Raw genomic sequence first — 16,183 nt, forward strand, 5'->3', positions numbered from 1 at the left:
GGGCCCTTCTGTCTCTATTAAAAAGTCGTCACGGTCGCCATATTGACGTCAGGTTTCTATGGCAACCGCGAAGCGTGGGCTGGTCTTCCACACCTGCGTTGCTTCTACACACTCTTCCACCGCCTCGCGCATAGTTGCAAGCTAGCACCTGACTCTTCAGGCCACAACGTGAGAAAAAATAGTAATTAGAGGCACCAGACTGGGACTCGAGCAATTCATGGACCTCTTCCGTTGTTGATGGAACAAAACATATTCCTCTCTTCAAGAATTTTGCTTCTTTTGAAGAAACACTGGGGGAGTATTATCAGTACACAGAGCCCCCAGGGAGATATCCTAGGGTTCTTGAAGATAAGCTAGACCTTGGAGGGTGAACGTGAAAATCAGGGCCATGTTAAGCGGTTAGCCATCTGTGGCAGAAAACTGAAAGATTGTCTATGATAATGTGACTGAATGATCTGGATACAAATGCGAATAATGGCATTTCAGAAATCACAGTAATTTCAGGGAGGCAGGCCTAAACTATTAGAGTCAGTTAGTAGGCAGACACCTAGTCAGTTGTACCATGCATTGTTTTTTCCTGGAGAATTCTTATCCTCCATTTCCCATATTTTCTTCCAGGTGTAGGGACATCTATAACCAAACACGCTCGCTTCCGTCTCAAGAGAATCACTTACCTGATTAATGAGGTTGGAGGGACAAATGGGTTGCACAGCCCAAGCCCACTCCCTTCAAAACTCTTGTAGCAAGCTGCCCTTATGGAGCACATGTTTTCCTCTGCCCCCAGGGATGGATCTAAAAATAGACTCCTAGCACTTCTCCCCTTTTCTGTGTCTTGTTGTCTCCCCAAGTGTTCTTATGGTATTGTTCCAAAATGTTTGGGCCTTTAAGGGATCCCCAAAACACACCCCCTTCTCCACATCTGGGTTCTAAACCACCCTAAAAAATATGAAAAAAAAAAGAATAAGGAGAAAAGTATATCTACTTTATTTTTTATAAAAATGATATTGGAGAATTTGGCTTAGATTTGCCATAAGGGAATTATGCTTCCTATTAATGAACCGCAGAATTGGGCAAACATTACTATCCAGCAGTGCTGCACAGGGACAGTCAAAAAGGTCAAGGGCTGCAAGGCATATGTATCTGCTGTCTGAAGAAGGAGTTCTATTTGTATTCAAGAAGAGTGGCTTCCTTGCAAGGCTATCTCTATAGCAGGAAAAAGTATTTCAGGACAGTTTCTTTGAGAAAACTCCTTGAAATGACTAAATAGTCCTTGTTCTAATTACGTACTCACCAAGTCACCTTCTGAGGTAGGGTTTTCCATGTGTCTCAGGGAGCAGCTTGAAGCACTACCCTATCATTTCCTTGACAAACATGATTGCAGGGGAGTCTGTTCTTGTAGAAGGGGATTGGAATGAATTCTAAATTCCAAGAATAGGATGAAAATCATATATCATGAAAATTTTTGTTGGAAATCCTTTCAAGAAGGAATTGAGGAAATGTTCAAAATCTATACCCACACTTAAACTCACACACTAGCCATAGCCAAAATTATAACTAAGTCCTACCAAACTTTCAAGAATAAGCAAATCCCTGTCTTATCCAATGATTACAGACCACAAAAAAGAGAGTTCACCAAAAATACGTGTTTTGGATATCCATTTATGTTTAACAAACACCGCCAATAGCGAATTTTTGTCCCTCAGGATTCTGTGGGCTGACTGGGCTCAGCTAGGTTGTTTTCTGCTCCGTGTGATATTTGTCACCTGGGGCTGCAGTCATCTGGAGGCTGCACTCAGCTAGGACATCCAATCACTCACGTGGTGTTCATTGTTGCTGGGGATTCAGCTGGAGCTGTTCACTGGGACACCTTGGTTCTCCCCCACAGAGTCATACTTGTGTACGGTTGCCAGATAAAATCAGGACACCAAGTTAAATTTGAATTATGGATAACTAACAAATAATTTTTAGTGTAAGTATTTCACATGCAATGTCACTTTGTTTATCTGAAATTCAAGTTCAACTGGGCATCCTGTACATTATTTGCTAAATTTGGCAACCCTAGGAGAGGAGCCTATGAATCTATCAAATAAGCATGTTCATTTTCTGAGGTCCTTATTACTATGGCTTAATGATTTGAATGGCCTTAATATGGAAGTTTTATTTTTACCAACAAGGGAAATTTGTATGAGGGTTTAGAAAAGGATCCCCAAAGTGATTCTGAGGTACAATCTGGTTAAGGGGCCTTGGTTGACAGGGAAGTTCAGGACCACATGAATTCCCTGATTCAAAGAGGAAAGATAGCTACTATTTATGGGACAGATTATTTAGAGGGTTCCAGATCCAGGTTCTTCATGCTAGTGGTAGGATTTAATTTCACAACAGCCCTGCTATTGAGGTATCACTATTCTCTCATCATAGATGTATGTTACTCCAAAGCACATGCTCCTAAGCAATCTCTGACAAAGAGATTGCTCCCCATGCCCACTGCCAGAGTCAGGGATGGGAACTGGCAGTCTGGGCACTGTTAGCTGCTGGTGGCAAGTTTCAGCAAAGGTATCAGGACATGTTCTGTTGAGGTGGTTAATCTCTGTTCTCCTGGTGTTTACCCTCGCTGCTGCAGGGAGCCAGGATTGGTGCCTCTTCCCCTACTTCAGGGGAGGTTGGAGAGGAGATTGGAAGCAGAAGCTGTCTGAAGCCTGTGTTTCTTTCATCCTTTGTGAAAACTTCAATTTTTAGAAATGATTGGGCTGCTTGTACCTTGTAGGGAGGAAAGGGCCTTTTAGGACACAGAGAAGGAAGTATTCTCTCAGAGAGGGATGAGGTCGGAGGTCTACAGGTCTTCTCAGGAGTACGTACAGAAGCAGTGCTCCATAAACACTGGGTGTGACTCCGTGGGTGGCCTGTCAAGGCTAGGAATCTAGATGTGATTGATTTTCTAGTACGGATCCAGAGATGGATGAAGAAAGAATGGGATTCCAGCTTTTGCCCTAATTACATCATGCATTCTCAAAGAGGTGACATCACCCCCAAGGAGCTGAAGATTGGTTCTTGGGGGTAGAGTTTTCATAGATATTACGATGGTCTGTGAACTTTCAAAGGACCACAGTATACAAACAGATAAACTACATTTGTGGTCTTAAAAATGTCATATTGCACTGGGGAGTAGGGTTGGAGGTGATTCAGCAAAAAAAATGTCTGAAAAGGCTCCTTGAAGGGGGCGATAATGAAAGAAACTTGACAAACATTTTGTATACAGTGACCTTTTATGTATCTGGTGGGCCACCAGGTGTTAGGGACAGGTCACTTAAATTTCCCCATGGGTACTCACTCAATAATCACTCTTGGTGGTGACAGTGATGGTGATGGTGATGATGATGATGATTATTATAGAAATGCAATCCTGCACCTGAAGTCAAGAGAACTGGGTACGTGAATTGTTGGTTTTTAAGATGATAAATAGAAAAGGATCAGTAAGAATAGGTGTTTTCTCTGGGGAAGAGGATATGGAGGGTAGGAAATTAATGTTTATAAAATTAATGTAAACAAGTGATATTCTAAGTTGTAATCTCCTTTCATCTTTTTTTAAGGGGGCTCTACACCCAATATGGAGCTTGAACTCAAGATCCCAGGATCAAGACGGAGCCTGCCAGGCACCCTGTAGTCTCTCCTTTTATCTTAACACATATTCAAGTTATGTATTTAATCCTATAATTCAGATCATGATAGGAAGTCAGGGGAGGTTAAGTAAATCAGGGAAACTGCCCCGAAAGCCTGCTCAGTAGTGGAAACTGGAATTACTCTAAAATTTTTCCCATTGTGTCCTGAAGCTGCCAAGGCTCTGAATGCCCTAATCTCTCTGGGCATTGACATTTGATGCTGCCCAAAGTGTTGTTTAGCTTATTAATAATGACCTCTGTTATTTTCAATTATACTATTATTGTGAATTTTATTTATTTTTTAATTTTTTGAAAGATTTTATTTATGGGGCGCCTGAGTGGCTCAGTCATTAAGCGTCTGCCTTTGGCTCAGGGCGTGATCCCGGCCTTCTGGGATTGAGCCCCGCATCAGGCTCCTCCGCTGGAGCCTGCTTCTTCCTCTCCCACTCACCCTGCTTGTATTCCCTCTCTCACTGGCTGTCTCTCTCTCTCTCTCTCTCTGTCTCTTTTTTTAAAAGATTTTGTTTATTTATTTGACAGAGAGAGAAAGAGAGAGATCACAAGTAGGCAGACTGGCAGGCAGAGAGAGAGGGAGAAGCAGGTGATAGGGTGCCTGAGCAGGGAGCCCGACACGGGACTCAATCCCAGGACCCTGGGATCATGACCTGAGCCCAAGGCAGACGCCACCCAGGAGCCCCAGATATTATTGTGAATTTTAAACCACGGTGAAAGGCAATTCATTTCCACTTTTTTCTATCCCAGTTGGGGTCTCCTGGAGATCTAGGGAGGAAGTGAATGTGAAGATACTGCACCACGGGCTTCAAAAAGCGTGGTAAATATTAGAAAACCACAGCAAACTATAACACTGAGGAGTTTTCAATAATGTAGGTATAATTGATAACTGTAGATTTCAGTGCAGATATAATAAATAAAGCTAATATAGCATAAAAGGGGGAGGGTAAGGGGACCTATTAAGGTGAGGTTTCTACATATCAATTGAAGTGGTAAAGTATTGATTCTAAATAGATTGTGAGAAATTAAGTAGGTAGTTTGTAATCCATAGAACAGCCACAAAAAAGTTATATGAAAATATGTTCAACATCACAATGGAAAAATTAAAGTGAAGTACTAAAAAGCATTCAAATAAGCCAAAGGAAGGCAAGAAAGCAGAAACAGGTTAATGAAAAACAGAGGGGACAAACAAAAAAAATAATGTAGTAGATCTAAATTGAAACATCAATAATTACATTATTTGTCAGGGTGCCTGGGTCGCTTGGTCAGTTGGGCATCTGCCTTCGGCTCAGGTCATGATCTTGGGGTCCTGGGATCGGCCGCTCATCGGGCTCCATGCTCAGCCACCTCCTTCTGCCTACTGCTCCCTTGACTTGTGCTCTCTCTCTCTTTCTCTCCAAATAAACAAATAATTTTTTTAATTACATTATTTGTCAGTGGTCTAAATATATAACCAAGTAACTGAGATTGTCAGAATGGATTTAAACAACAGCATAAACAAAAAAGGCCCGACTATATGTTGTCTACAAGAAACTTGAAATATAATGATACAGGTAACTTAAAAGTAAGAGGATGAATGAAAATGTACCATGCAAACACTGATCAAAAGGAAGTAGGAGCATCTACATTATCAGACAATTTAGACTTGAAAGCATAGACAATTACCAGACATAAAGAGGGTCAGTCAATTCACCAAGGAGATATAATAATTTTAAATGTGTACTGTATTATATCTAACAACAATCTCAAAATCTTTGCAGCAAAAGTGATGGAATAAACACATCCACAGTTATAATTGGGGTCTTCAACACTCCTCTCTCAGAATTAGTAGGCAAACATCAGCAAGGTTATAAATGAACTGAACACCACCATCAACCAACTGGATCTAATTGATATTTATAGAACAGTTCACCCCAAAACAGCAGAATACACACTCTTTTCAAATGCACATGGAACAGGCAGCAAGATTGACTATATCCTGGATCACAAAACAAACCTTAACAAATTTAAAGAACTGAAACCAAACAGAATGTGTTATCTGACAATAATGAAATAAAACTCTAGAAATTAATAACAGAAAGATCACAGGAAAATCTTTAAGAACTTGGAAACTATGCAGCACATATCTAATTAATTCATGGGTCAAACAGGAAGTCTCAAGAAAAATCAAAAATATATAGAACAAAATTTAAATGAAAAGACAAAATGAAAACCTACGGCTATCAAAATTTCAGGGTCTGAAAACAAATTGTCAGGGTTGGGATGGGGAGAATGGGTGACTACAAAGGGAACAGGGGAATTTTTTGACAAGATGGAACTCTTGTATATCTTGATTGTGATGGCGGTTACACAACTGTATGAATTTTTCAAGACTCACAGAATTGTATACTAAAAGGAGCAAATTTTTCTTCTAAATCATAACTTAATGAAAATAACTTTAAAAACATTCATTTATTAAATGAAGAACATAACTAGATCAGTGTTATTCTGTGATTACAATTTCATATCTGAAAAACAAATCAGTTGATGAAAAGAGCAATGTGGGGTGCCTGGGTGGCTCAGTCGTTAAGCCTCTGCCTTTGGCTCAGGGCATGATCCCAGGGTCCTGGGATCGAGCCCTGCATCGGGCTCCCTGTTCTGCTGGGAGCCTGCTTCTTCCTCTCCCACTCCCCCTGCTTGTGTTCCCTCTCTCACTGTGTCTCTCTCTGTCAAATAAATAAATAAAATCTTAAAAAAATATATTAAAAGAAAAAGAAAAGAGCAATGTAACTATTCATGTATGTATATTTCAGTGTGCATAGAGAAATGAATGCCAAGTAAAACCAAATGATAGCAGTAGTTATCTTTGGGGAACAGAATGGAGGAATATTTGTCAGGGAAAAGACTTTCACTGTGGCTGTGAGGCATTTTAAACTGCACATAAATTATTTCAATTTATAATCCATTATGAAATAGCATATATGGAAGATATTCTGATAGGCACTAAAGGTACTGAGGAGAAGTATAAAAATGACATTCAATATACTCTTAAAACATTTGTCTAACTCTTTGTTCCACTAAAATTAATGTAGGAATGATAACTAGCTTCATATGGTGTATGATAGAAAAAAACGCAAAAAATAAAATGTTCAGTGGATACAGCTAAAATTTAAATAAATGTGATCTATATTCCTTCTGAATTATAGTTCATTAAGGGAAAATGTTATGCCCCGAGTGAATAATAATAGTATCTCTCAAAGAACATCAAATGATCAGGAACTGTGCCTGAGTAGTATTATAATAGAAAAGAAGTCATAGAGGAATATGGGTCTCTTGTCATGAACATAACAATTTCTAGGTGTTTCAGGGGCACCTCGATGGCTCAGACGGTTGAGAGTCCAACTCTTGATTTCGGTTCAGGTCATAATCTCAGGGTCATGGGACTGAGCCCCACTTGGGGCTCCACACTCAGCAGAGAGTTGCCTTGGGAATTCTTTCTCTCCCTCTGTGCCTCCCCACCTCCCCCCCCCTCAAATAAATAATCTTTTTTTGAAAAAAGAACTTCTAGGTGTTTCAGACCCAGACAAGGAAAGTGGGCTGGGTGTCTCAGTGACCTCTGTTCTCCCTTAGCAAGGCTTATAGACTGATGAAGGATTAGCTGCCCCCCAGCCCTCTTTACCTTATGCAATACATTTCTGCTGCCTCCCAGCCCTCTTTATTTTGTGCAATACTTTCACAGAGGTGGGAGAATCAGGAGTCTCACTTGCCAGCCCACGGCCTGTCACATATCATCACCAGCCACTAGCCATACATCAGATTTCCATAGTAACAAGGACACAGTCCTGTCACCTCAGCAACAGAGGCTCTATCTACAAGGCTGCTCTTCATGGCTGTTCTGCTCTGTTTGCAAGGAAGGGTGATATTTCTACTCTCAGAGTCCAACACCTTCCTGGCTACCAAAAGCAAGTGGACTCTCACCTGTTTACAAACTCTCTAGTGCTTTGCCAGAGTTCTGTAGGTAAAATGCAAACTCCTGACCATGGCCTAGAGGGCCCTGTGTGCTCTGGCCCCTGCCTTCCTTACTAGTCCTATCTGCGGCCACTCCCTCTCTCACATTCACTCGGCTACACTGGCCTCACTCCATTCCCAAAGGGCCAAACTACTTCCCACCCCAGGGTCTTTGCCCATGCTACCCCTCCCCCGCCTGGGATTCTCTCCCACCCTACCTCTCTCCTGCTCACACTTCAGGTTACTCTTTAAATGTAATTTCTCAGAGAAAATTTCTTTACCTCCTTGCCATCTAAATTAGATCCCCAATATTGTCCCTTCACAGGATGCTGGATTTTGCACCTCGAAGGCCACTTGAGCAAAAGTGCGTGACAAAAAGGGAAAAATGCAAGTAAAGCAGATGGCATAGTGCCTGGAATATGGTTGTTACTCAATCCAAGTACCATAACTTCTTTGACCTGGCTCCCTGGTACAATTTGCTTTGGTAGCTGAGGAGAGAAGAGAGGAGATGACTCACCCACAGTCCTGTCAACAGTGAAGGCTCAGGCTGAGACTCAGGCAGTACTTCTGACTCTTGCTCCAGTGTCCCTCCCTGTAGATGCATAGCCACCAAATGCCTCATCTTTCTGGAGCTCCAAGAAGGTCCCAGCCTCTCAGCTCATGAATACACCTGAATTGAACCTACTGGACCCAAAAAGGCATAATCATTCAGTAGAAAATACGAAGTCTTTTTCTCCAACCCCACTCTAACAGACAACTCATTCTATAGCATTCTTTAAACAGAAATGACTCTGAATCTGTTACATAATGTAACTGAGGGTGCCTGTTTTCCTTCTTCTTTTAACATTCTCAAAATTTTCTCTAAGACATAATGACAATCTGAGGAAAATGAAATCTCTCTTAAAGAGGGGAAAAGACAGAATGAGAAGGAAACAAACATTTGCTGCCAGTCTTTTCTACACATTCTAGATATTCTGCTTGGTATCAGGATATCGTCTTACGGATTATAAGAGTGAGGCTCAGAGAGGTTAAATATGTGCCAGGGTCACAAACCTACTAAGATAAAGAAATGCTATCATAATCCCCATGTGCTTGATTCAAAGTCCTGTGTTTGTTGCCAAGGAACTGTTGAAATGGAAAAACAAAGCTGGGGGCAGCATCACAATGCCGGATTTCGAGCTGTACTACAAAGCTGTGATCACAAAGACAGCATGGTACTGGCACAAAAACAGACACATAGACCAATGGAACAGAATAGAGAACCCAGAAATGGACCCTCGGCTCTTTGGGCAACTAATATTTGATAAAGCAGGAAAAAACATCTGGTGGGAAAAAGAAAGTCTCTTCAATAAATGGTGCTGGGAAAATTGGACAGCTACATGCAAAAGAATGAAACTTGACCACTCTCTCACACCATACACAAAGATAAACTCCAAATGGTTGAAAGACCTCGATGTGAGACAGGAATCCATCAAAATCCTAGAGGAGAACATAGGCAGCAACCTCTACGACATCGGCCAAAGCAACCTTTTTCATGACACATCCCCAAAGGCAAGAGAAACAAAAGATAAAATGAATTTATGGGACTTCATCAAGATTAAAAGTTTCTGCACAGCCAAGGAAACAGTCAGAAAAACTAAGAGGCAGCCCACGGAATGGGAGAATATATTTGCAAATGATGCTACAGATAAAAGACTGGTATCCAAGATCTACAAAGAACTTCTCAAACTCAGTACGCGAGAAACAAATAATCAAAGAAAAAAATGGGCAGAAGATATGAATGGACACTTTTCCAATGATGACATACAAATGGCTAACAGACACATGAAAAAATGTTCAAAATCATTAGCCATCAGGGAAATTCAAATCAAAACCACACTTAGATACCACCTTACGCCAGTTAGAATGGCAAAAATTGACAAGGCAAGAAACAATTGCTGGAGAGGATGTGGAGAAAGGGGATCCCTCCTACATTGTTGGTGGGAATGTGAGTTGGTACAGCCACTCTGGAAAACAGTGTGGAGGTCCCTTAAAAACCTAAAAATTGAGCTACCCTATGATCCAGCCATTGCACTACTGAGTATTTACCCCAAAGATACAGACATAGTGAGGAGAAGGGCCATATGCACCCCAATGTTCATAGCAGCAATGTCCACAATAGGTAAATCGTGGAAGGAACTGAGAGGCCCTTCAACAGATGAATGGATTAAGAAGTTGTGGTCCATATATACAATGGAATATTACTCAGCTATCAGAAAGAACGAGTTCTCAACATTTGCTGCAACATGGATGGCACTGGAGGAGATAATGCTAAGTGAAATAAGTCAAGCAGAGAAAGACAATTATATGATTTCTCTCATCTATGGAACATAAGAACTAGGAAGATCGGTAGGGGAAGAAAGGGATAAAGAAAGGGGGGGTAATCAGAAGGGGGAATGAAGCATGAGAGACTATGGACTCTGAGAAACAAACTGAGGGCCTCAGAGGGGGGGGGGTGGGGAATGGGATAGACCGGTGATGGGTAGTAAGGAGGGCACGTATTGCATGGTGCACTGGGTGTTATACGCAACTAATGAATCATTGAACTTTACATCAGAAACCAGGGATGTACTGTATGGTGACTAACATAATATAATAAAAAAATATTAAAATAAAAAAAATAATTAAACAAATGATCACTCTCTAGAATGGAAAATTTTAAAAAGGATTGCTAATCATGAATAATAAAACAGGAATATTTAATACATAAAATTTTAAAGTATGTATAACTCAGGTCAACTAGATTATATAATGATAAAAATCTTCTGTACACCTACATTTATCATACAAATTATGAAAGACCACTGGATGAAGAAATAAAGAAGTCAGAATTTGTAAGTGTAAAAGAAAAAAAAACAAAGTCCTGTGTTTGGAACCAGGCATTCCTCCTCCTCTTTAGATGGGCTACGCAGAGCAATGGGCACTCTCATAAAAGTTTGTTGGATTTTAACCTTGCATCCACTTACAGAGCAACTTGATCATATCGAGCAGATTGTGCCTACCTGATGACACCTCAAATGGACCCACAGGTATATACCCAGAACCACTGTCAGGTGTGCCCTAGGAGGCCTGTACAGGAAAGGCCTTTGCACCACTCTTTTTAAAAATGCAAATCTGAAAATAACTCACACATCCATCAACAGATTATTCTGGATAAATAAATCATGGTACAATCATACAGTGAAATACAATATACCAGTCAAAAATAGAGTGTAGATGAATCTCAGAAACAAAACATGTGGTAGAAACTGCAAGTTATGCAATGATACCTAGGTAAACCCACATACGTATGTTACCAAAACTCAAACTTGTCTGTATACCCGATGTGCGTTATGCCAATGTTTGAGGCACTGGTTTTGAAGTAAAAAAAAAAACTTTATTATCAGAAGACAGCCCAATGAGAAGGCAGGGGATCATCCCCTAAGCTGCCTTGCCCTGAGCCTAGGGACAGCTTATATACATGAGAGGAGGGTAAGGGGTTTCTTGAAAATTTGAGGCGGAGGGGAGACCTTGAAACAATCTGGAGGTAAGCATTCTTCCAGACAATGGAGTGATATTTGGGACCTGGTACTATCAGATTTGTCAAGACAGATGTTACCGTCCAGTCGCCACTAGGTTTCTACGATCAGCAGATAAACAGGGACTAGAGGTAAAAAAGGCAAAAGTAATGATGGGTTGTGCATGAGGTTAAGAGGTGCATAAAGCATACGGAGGGAGCAAAACAAAATGTGGAGCTAGGTTAATGATGCAACTAATACAGCTATAGCTCTGCTTATGCTTTCAAAACAGATTCAGGAACTAAGCGTCAGGTCTCACATGTAGTGAGGAATGTAAAGACTTTCTTATGATGTTTTATTAAAATATAGATGTTTAAGACCTACTCTAGACTTACGGGTTCTCTTTCTCTATTTGACATCCCTTTGGTGTATATTCTTACTGCATGCTTGGTATATTCATGGTATATTGTGTATGTATGTCCTGGGATTATTATATATCTTTTTTGAGAGAGAGAGAGAGAGATTGAGAACATTTGCTCTAGCGGGAGTGCAGGTATGGGGGAGGAGCAGAAGGAGAGAGAGAGAGAGAATCCCAAGCAGGCTCCACACCACCTAGTGTGGAGCCTGACACAGGCTTGATCTCCCAACTCTGAGATCATGACCTGAGCTGAAATCAAGAGTCGGACACTTAACCTACTGAGTCAACCAGGTGCCCTGGATTATTATAAATCTTGAGATTTTTGTTCCTTTATAAAAACTATGTTCATCTATTTTTTGCAAATGAGATGTAGCATTCATTGTCTTCATTGAAAATATGCATAATAATATCCTTAAACACATTTTGTCTAAAACTTTGTAAATTGTCTTTGTTATCATTGTTTTGTATGCCACAGAAACAAAATTTCCTTGTCAATTTTATTATTCTTGTTATAAGCTCCTCAACTTTTTCACTTTAGAAAATTAACCACAGGGGCATTTAGGTGACTCAGTCGGTTGAGCGTCAGACTCTTAGTTTCAGCTCAGGTCCTAATCTCAGGGTCCTGGGATGGAGCCCCACATCAGGCTCCCCGCTCAGTGCAGAGTCTGCTTGGGATTCTCTCTCTCTCTCTCTCCCTCTGCCCCTTGTCCCACTCACACCTTCTCTAAAATAAATAAGTAAAAATCTTTTAAAAAAATAAATAAAAGGAGTTAACCACAGCCATTTTAAGCCTCTGTCATCTACTCCAATTCCGACTCCAATTCCTGTGTTTTTTTCCACACCATGAAACAATTCTCCAACACCAGCTGGGTGTCCTACATTTCAATTCAATTCTGACACTATCTACCTAGAATAGATAGCCCCCCCCCCCCACTTCAGACATCAACCTCAAGTCCAGGTTGTCACCTATGCCTCTGACTGATTAGTTATAGATTTGGAGGTTCCAACCACCCCCTCCTTGTGATGAGAGAACAGAAGGCAAGCTGAGGACAAAGCAGAAGCTGAAACCCTGCAAACCGCCCCCCCATGTATGCAACATTCCTCAGGCACTGCTGGCGGCCCTAAAGCTAAGGAAAGGAAAAAACAAATAGTTAACTAACAGAGATCACAATCCTGCAAGACCTGAGTCTCCCTCAGTTTACACATGTCTTAGTAATTTACAAGGAAGAAGCTTTCTTATCAATAGCCTAACTTCCAGAGACCCATAATTCAGTTTCCTGGAGCCCTAACATTACCATCCCCTCCATAAAATTGAGGGAGGCTGAGGCAGAAGGAAATGTAAATAAAATGGAATTTCTTTTAAACCTGAAGCCCATTGACAAGGACATGTGATAGGAGGAAAGTAACATTCTCCTGGGATCTCCCAACTATCTTACTATTAACACCTTCTAGAGGGGTCAACAACCTTAACTTGACAATGGCAAGGCCTCCAGTGTCCTGCGAGTCTTCTCTAACATATAAAAGTACTTTCTCTTGGGGTGCCTGGGTGGCACAGCGGTTAAGCATCTGCCTTTGGCTGAGGGTGTGATCCTGGCATTGTGGGATCGAGCCCTGCATCAGGCTCCTCCGCTGTGAGCCTGCTTCTTCCTCTCCCACTCCCCCTGCCTGTGTTGCCTCTCTCGCTGGCTGTCTCTATCTCTGTCGAATAAATAAATAAAATCTTTAAAAAAAAAAGTACTTTCTCAACCTCCCTTTTTCCTCACCTCCCCCAACCCCATAGTATATAAACAGCCACCCCTCACAAACCCGGAGCAGCAGCTCTTTCTGCCCGCGGGTCCTGTCCCTGTGCTTTAATACACCACCATTTTGCACCAAAGACGTCTCAAGAACTCCTTCTTGGTCATCGGCTCCGGACTCCACGCCACTGAACCTCACCTATATTCCACAACCTCATCACTTGGGTTTGATGAATTTGCTACAATGGCTCACAAAAGTCAGAGAAACATCTTATTTACTTATTTTACTTTCCCATTGTACTTACTAGATTACTGGTTTATTATAAAAGGATGTAACTCAGGAACAGCCAGATGGAAGAGATGCATAAGGGAAGGTATAGAGAAAGGGGTGCAGAGCTTTTGTACCATCGCCAAGTACACCACCCTCTCCAAATCCCCATGTGTTCACCAACCCAGAACAGCTCTGGGCCCCATCTTTTTGGGTTTTCATGGAGGCTTCATTATGTAAGCATGATTGATTAAATCATTAGCCATTAGTTATTTTTTAAGTTTTTTTTTTCAGTAATCTTTATGCACAATGTGGAGCTCAAACTCACAACCCTAAGATCAAGAACTTCTTGCCCTACTGACCAAGCCAGCCAGCAGCCCCTGGCCAAGGGTTATTGAACTCCATCTCCAGTCCCTCTCCCTTCCCCAAAGGGTGGTGTGGGGTGGAACAGAAAGTTTCAACTCTCTAATCACAAGATTGGTTCCCCTAGCAACCGGCCTACCCTTAGGTTACCTCAGGTCTTGCCAAATTGCCTCATTAACATAACAAAAGATACTGTTACCTCGCTCTTCGCTTAGGAAATTCCAAGAGTTTTAGGAGCTCTGTGCTACGAGACACAAAGACCAAATACCTATTTCTTATTATAAATCAAAATGTCATATCTATAAATAGGTTTCGTTTTACTCTGATGCTTGCCCAAAGACTGAAATCAGCTACAGGCCAGAGTTTATGTCTTCAGGAAAGAATGACTGCTTCAGAGCCCTGCAGAAATCGATTTCAACACAAAGAGGATGAAAATTTGCCTAGTAAAGAAAACAATGAGTGAGCCCCTTTAAGATTCAGACAGTGCATTACTTACCTAGACGTTAAAAGGATGAGTAGCCAAAGGTAACAGTTCTCGTCCCTAGCACTGGGAAACCCCAAAAAGGGCCAGAAGACTGCAACATGGATTATAGGACACCCTGTTTCTGGGGAGTCAATACAGTCCTGCGGCTCAACAGTTCTATAGCCTATAGCTGTACCTCAAAAGAGAAAGACTCAAACCCATCAGAATCCAGGAGGCAACAAGAAACTCTTAGGATAACCTCCTGCTAGATAAGAAGGCAAGTGGGAAATGCTGTGGTAACAGCTTTTCAGAAGGCTTCCAGGCTCCTGTCTGGAAAGCTAACAAAGGGCATTCTTCTGTGACTCAGATAAGCTGAGGCTTGAGTCTAGCCTACATGGCCAATGTGGATACATGCAAAGTTGTTGTGGTGCTAGAAAGGAGCTGTTTCCCCAAAAAGGAGTATGTTAGATGTTTTAGTCTGACACTTGAAAGAGTACATTTATGGATATGGACTTCTGAAGTCTTTGCTTCAGCAACTTAAACCAGACCAATGGACTGAGTCATGATTTCCAGGATGCTTTTTTAGTTCAGAAGCAGATGGGTCCATGAGACTACTAACCTAAGATCCAGCAGAACAAGAGTTAATTATATAGGACTGAATGACCTGATGAGGGATGATTGTAATTTTTGTTTGGAATATTGTTGATACTGTTTTAATCTATGTTCTGGATATATAATGTGGCCCTACATCTTTCTGACACTATCTATAACCCATAACAATTTACTACTTACTGCATTTGTAAATTGAAATAAAACATTTGTAAATGACTTTTTTTCTCACTGACCCACAACCCTCTGTAGAATTTACAAACTCTAATTGGTCTTCTTGCTTTTAATTGCAATATAATGATTTGCACAGATTCAGTAATAATGTGTGCTCCTTGGAGCATGGTAACAATGAAGGTGAAATTGGACATGTCCCTGCCCGGGGAGGCGGGGGGGGGGGCATGGCCCCATCAACTACAGGTGGAACCTGTCGGACTACAGGATGTTTCCTGTGGGCATTGGGACATTGCTCTTAAGATACTAGAGCAAGATGAAGTGGAACCACGAAGGCAGGAGAATGCAGATTGAGGACTTGGAGGCCTGCGTCGTGCTGATGCCACTGTTGCAAACAGAGAAGGATGGGAGAGTGCTGAAGATGGAGAAGGAGGCCATCAGCATGAAGAACATGCCTGACCGGAAGGTGGGCAAGCCTGTGTTCCACACAGTGCACTGGGTGACCCCCATGATGGGTGAGCTCATGAGCTGTACATGAACAAGGAGATACTCAATGCTAACTATGGCTTCATGTGGTACATGTAGGGGCCTGGACCCCTCAGACCACTGGACCCCTGTACTCTCCCTACTGGGAAAGAATAAATGCTCTGGAAACCAGCCAAAAAATGTGTGCTCCTTTTTAACAGGATATAATTAGAAACTTTGGTTATGCAACTAAGGCCTTGCCTGAAATACCATATTTGAGAATGATTTTCATTTAATCAGGTATGAACAGCTATAGTTAGAGAATTAAAGTTGACTCTAAAGAACACACTGAAGAAAACTGGTTTGATACTTGGCTAACAGGGTCTCCAGTCTTTTAGGTGAGAAAGGAACTCTGCCTTATAGGTTGGCCAGGAACTCTGAGGTAGTTTGGTAACCTTGAGAAAAGAATTTCCCCAATTTATGCATCTTGGAGGTGAAA

At 41.5% G+C, this 16,183-nt stretch overlaps 1 pseudogene; it reads left to right on the forward strand.

The window, feature by feature from the left end:
* The first annotated feature begins 14,833 nt into the window (after positions 1 to 14,833).
* Positions 14,834 to 15,804, forward strand: LOC113248112 (NADH dehydrogenase [ubiquinone] 1 alpha subcomplex subunit 13-like; annotated as a pseudogene).
* Positions 15,805 to 16,183: the final 379 nt, after the last annotated feature.

Source organism: Ursus arctos, chromosome X (assembly GCF_023065955.2).
Source record: "Ursus arctos isolate Adak ecotype North America chromosome X, UrsArc2.0, whole genome shotgun sequence".
NCBI lineage: Eukaryota > Metazoa > Chordata > Mammalia > Carnivora > Ursidae > Ursus > Ursus arctos.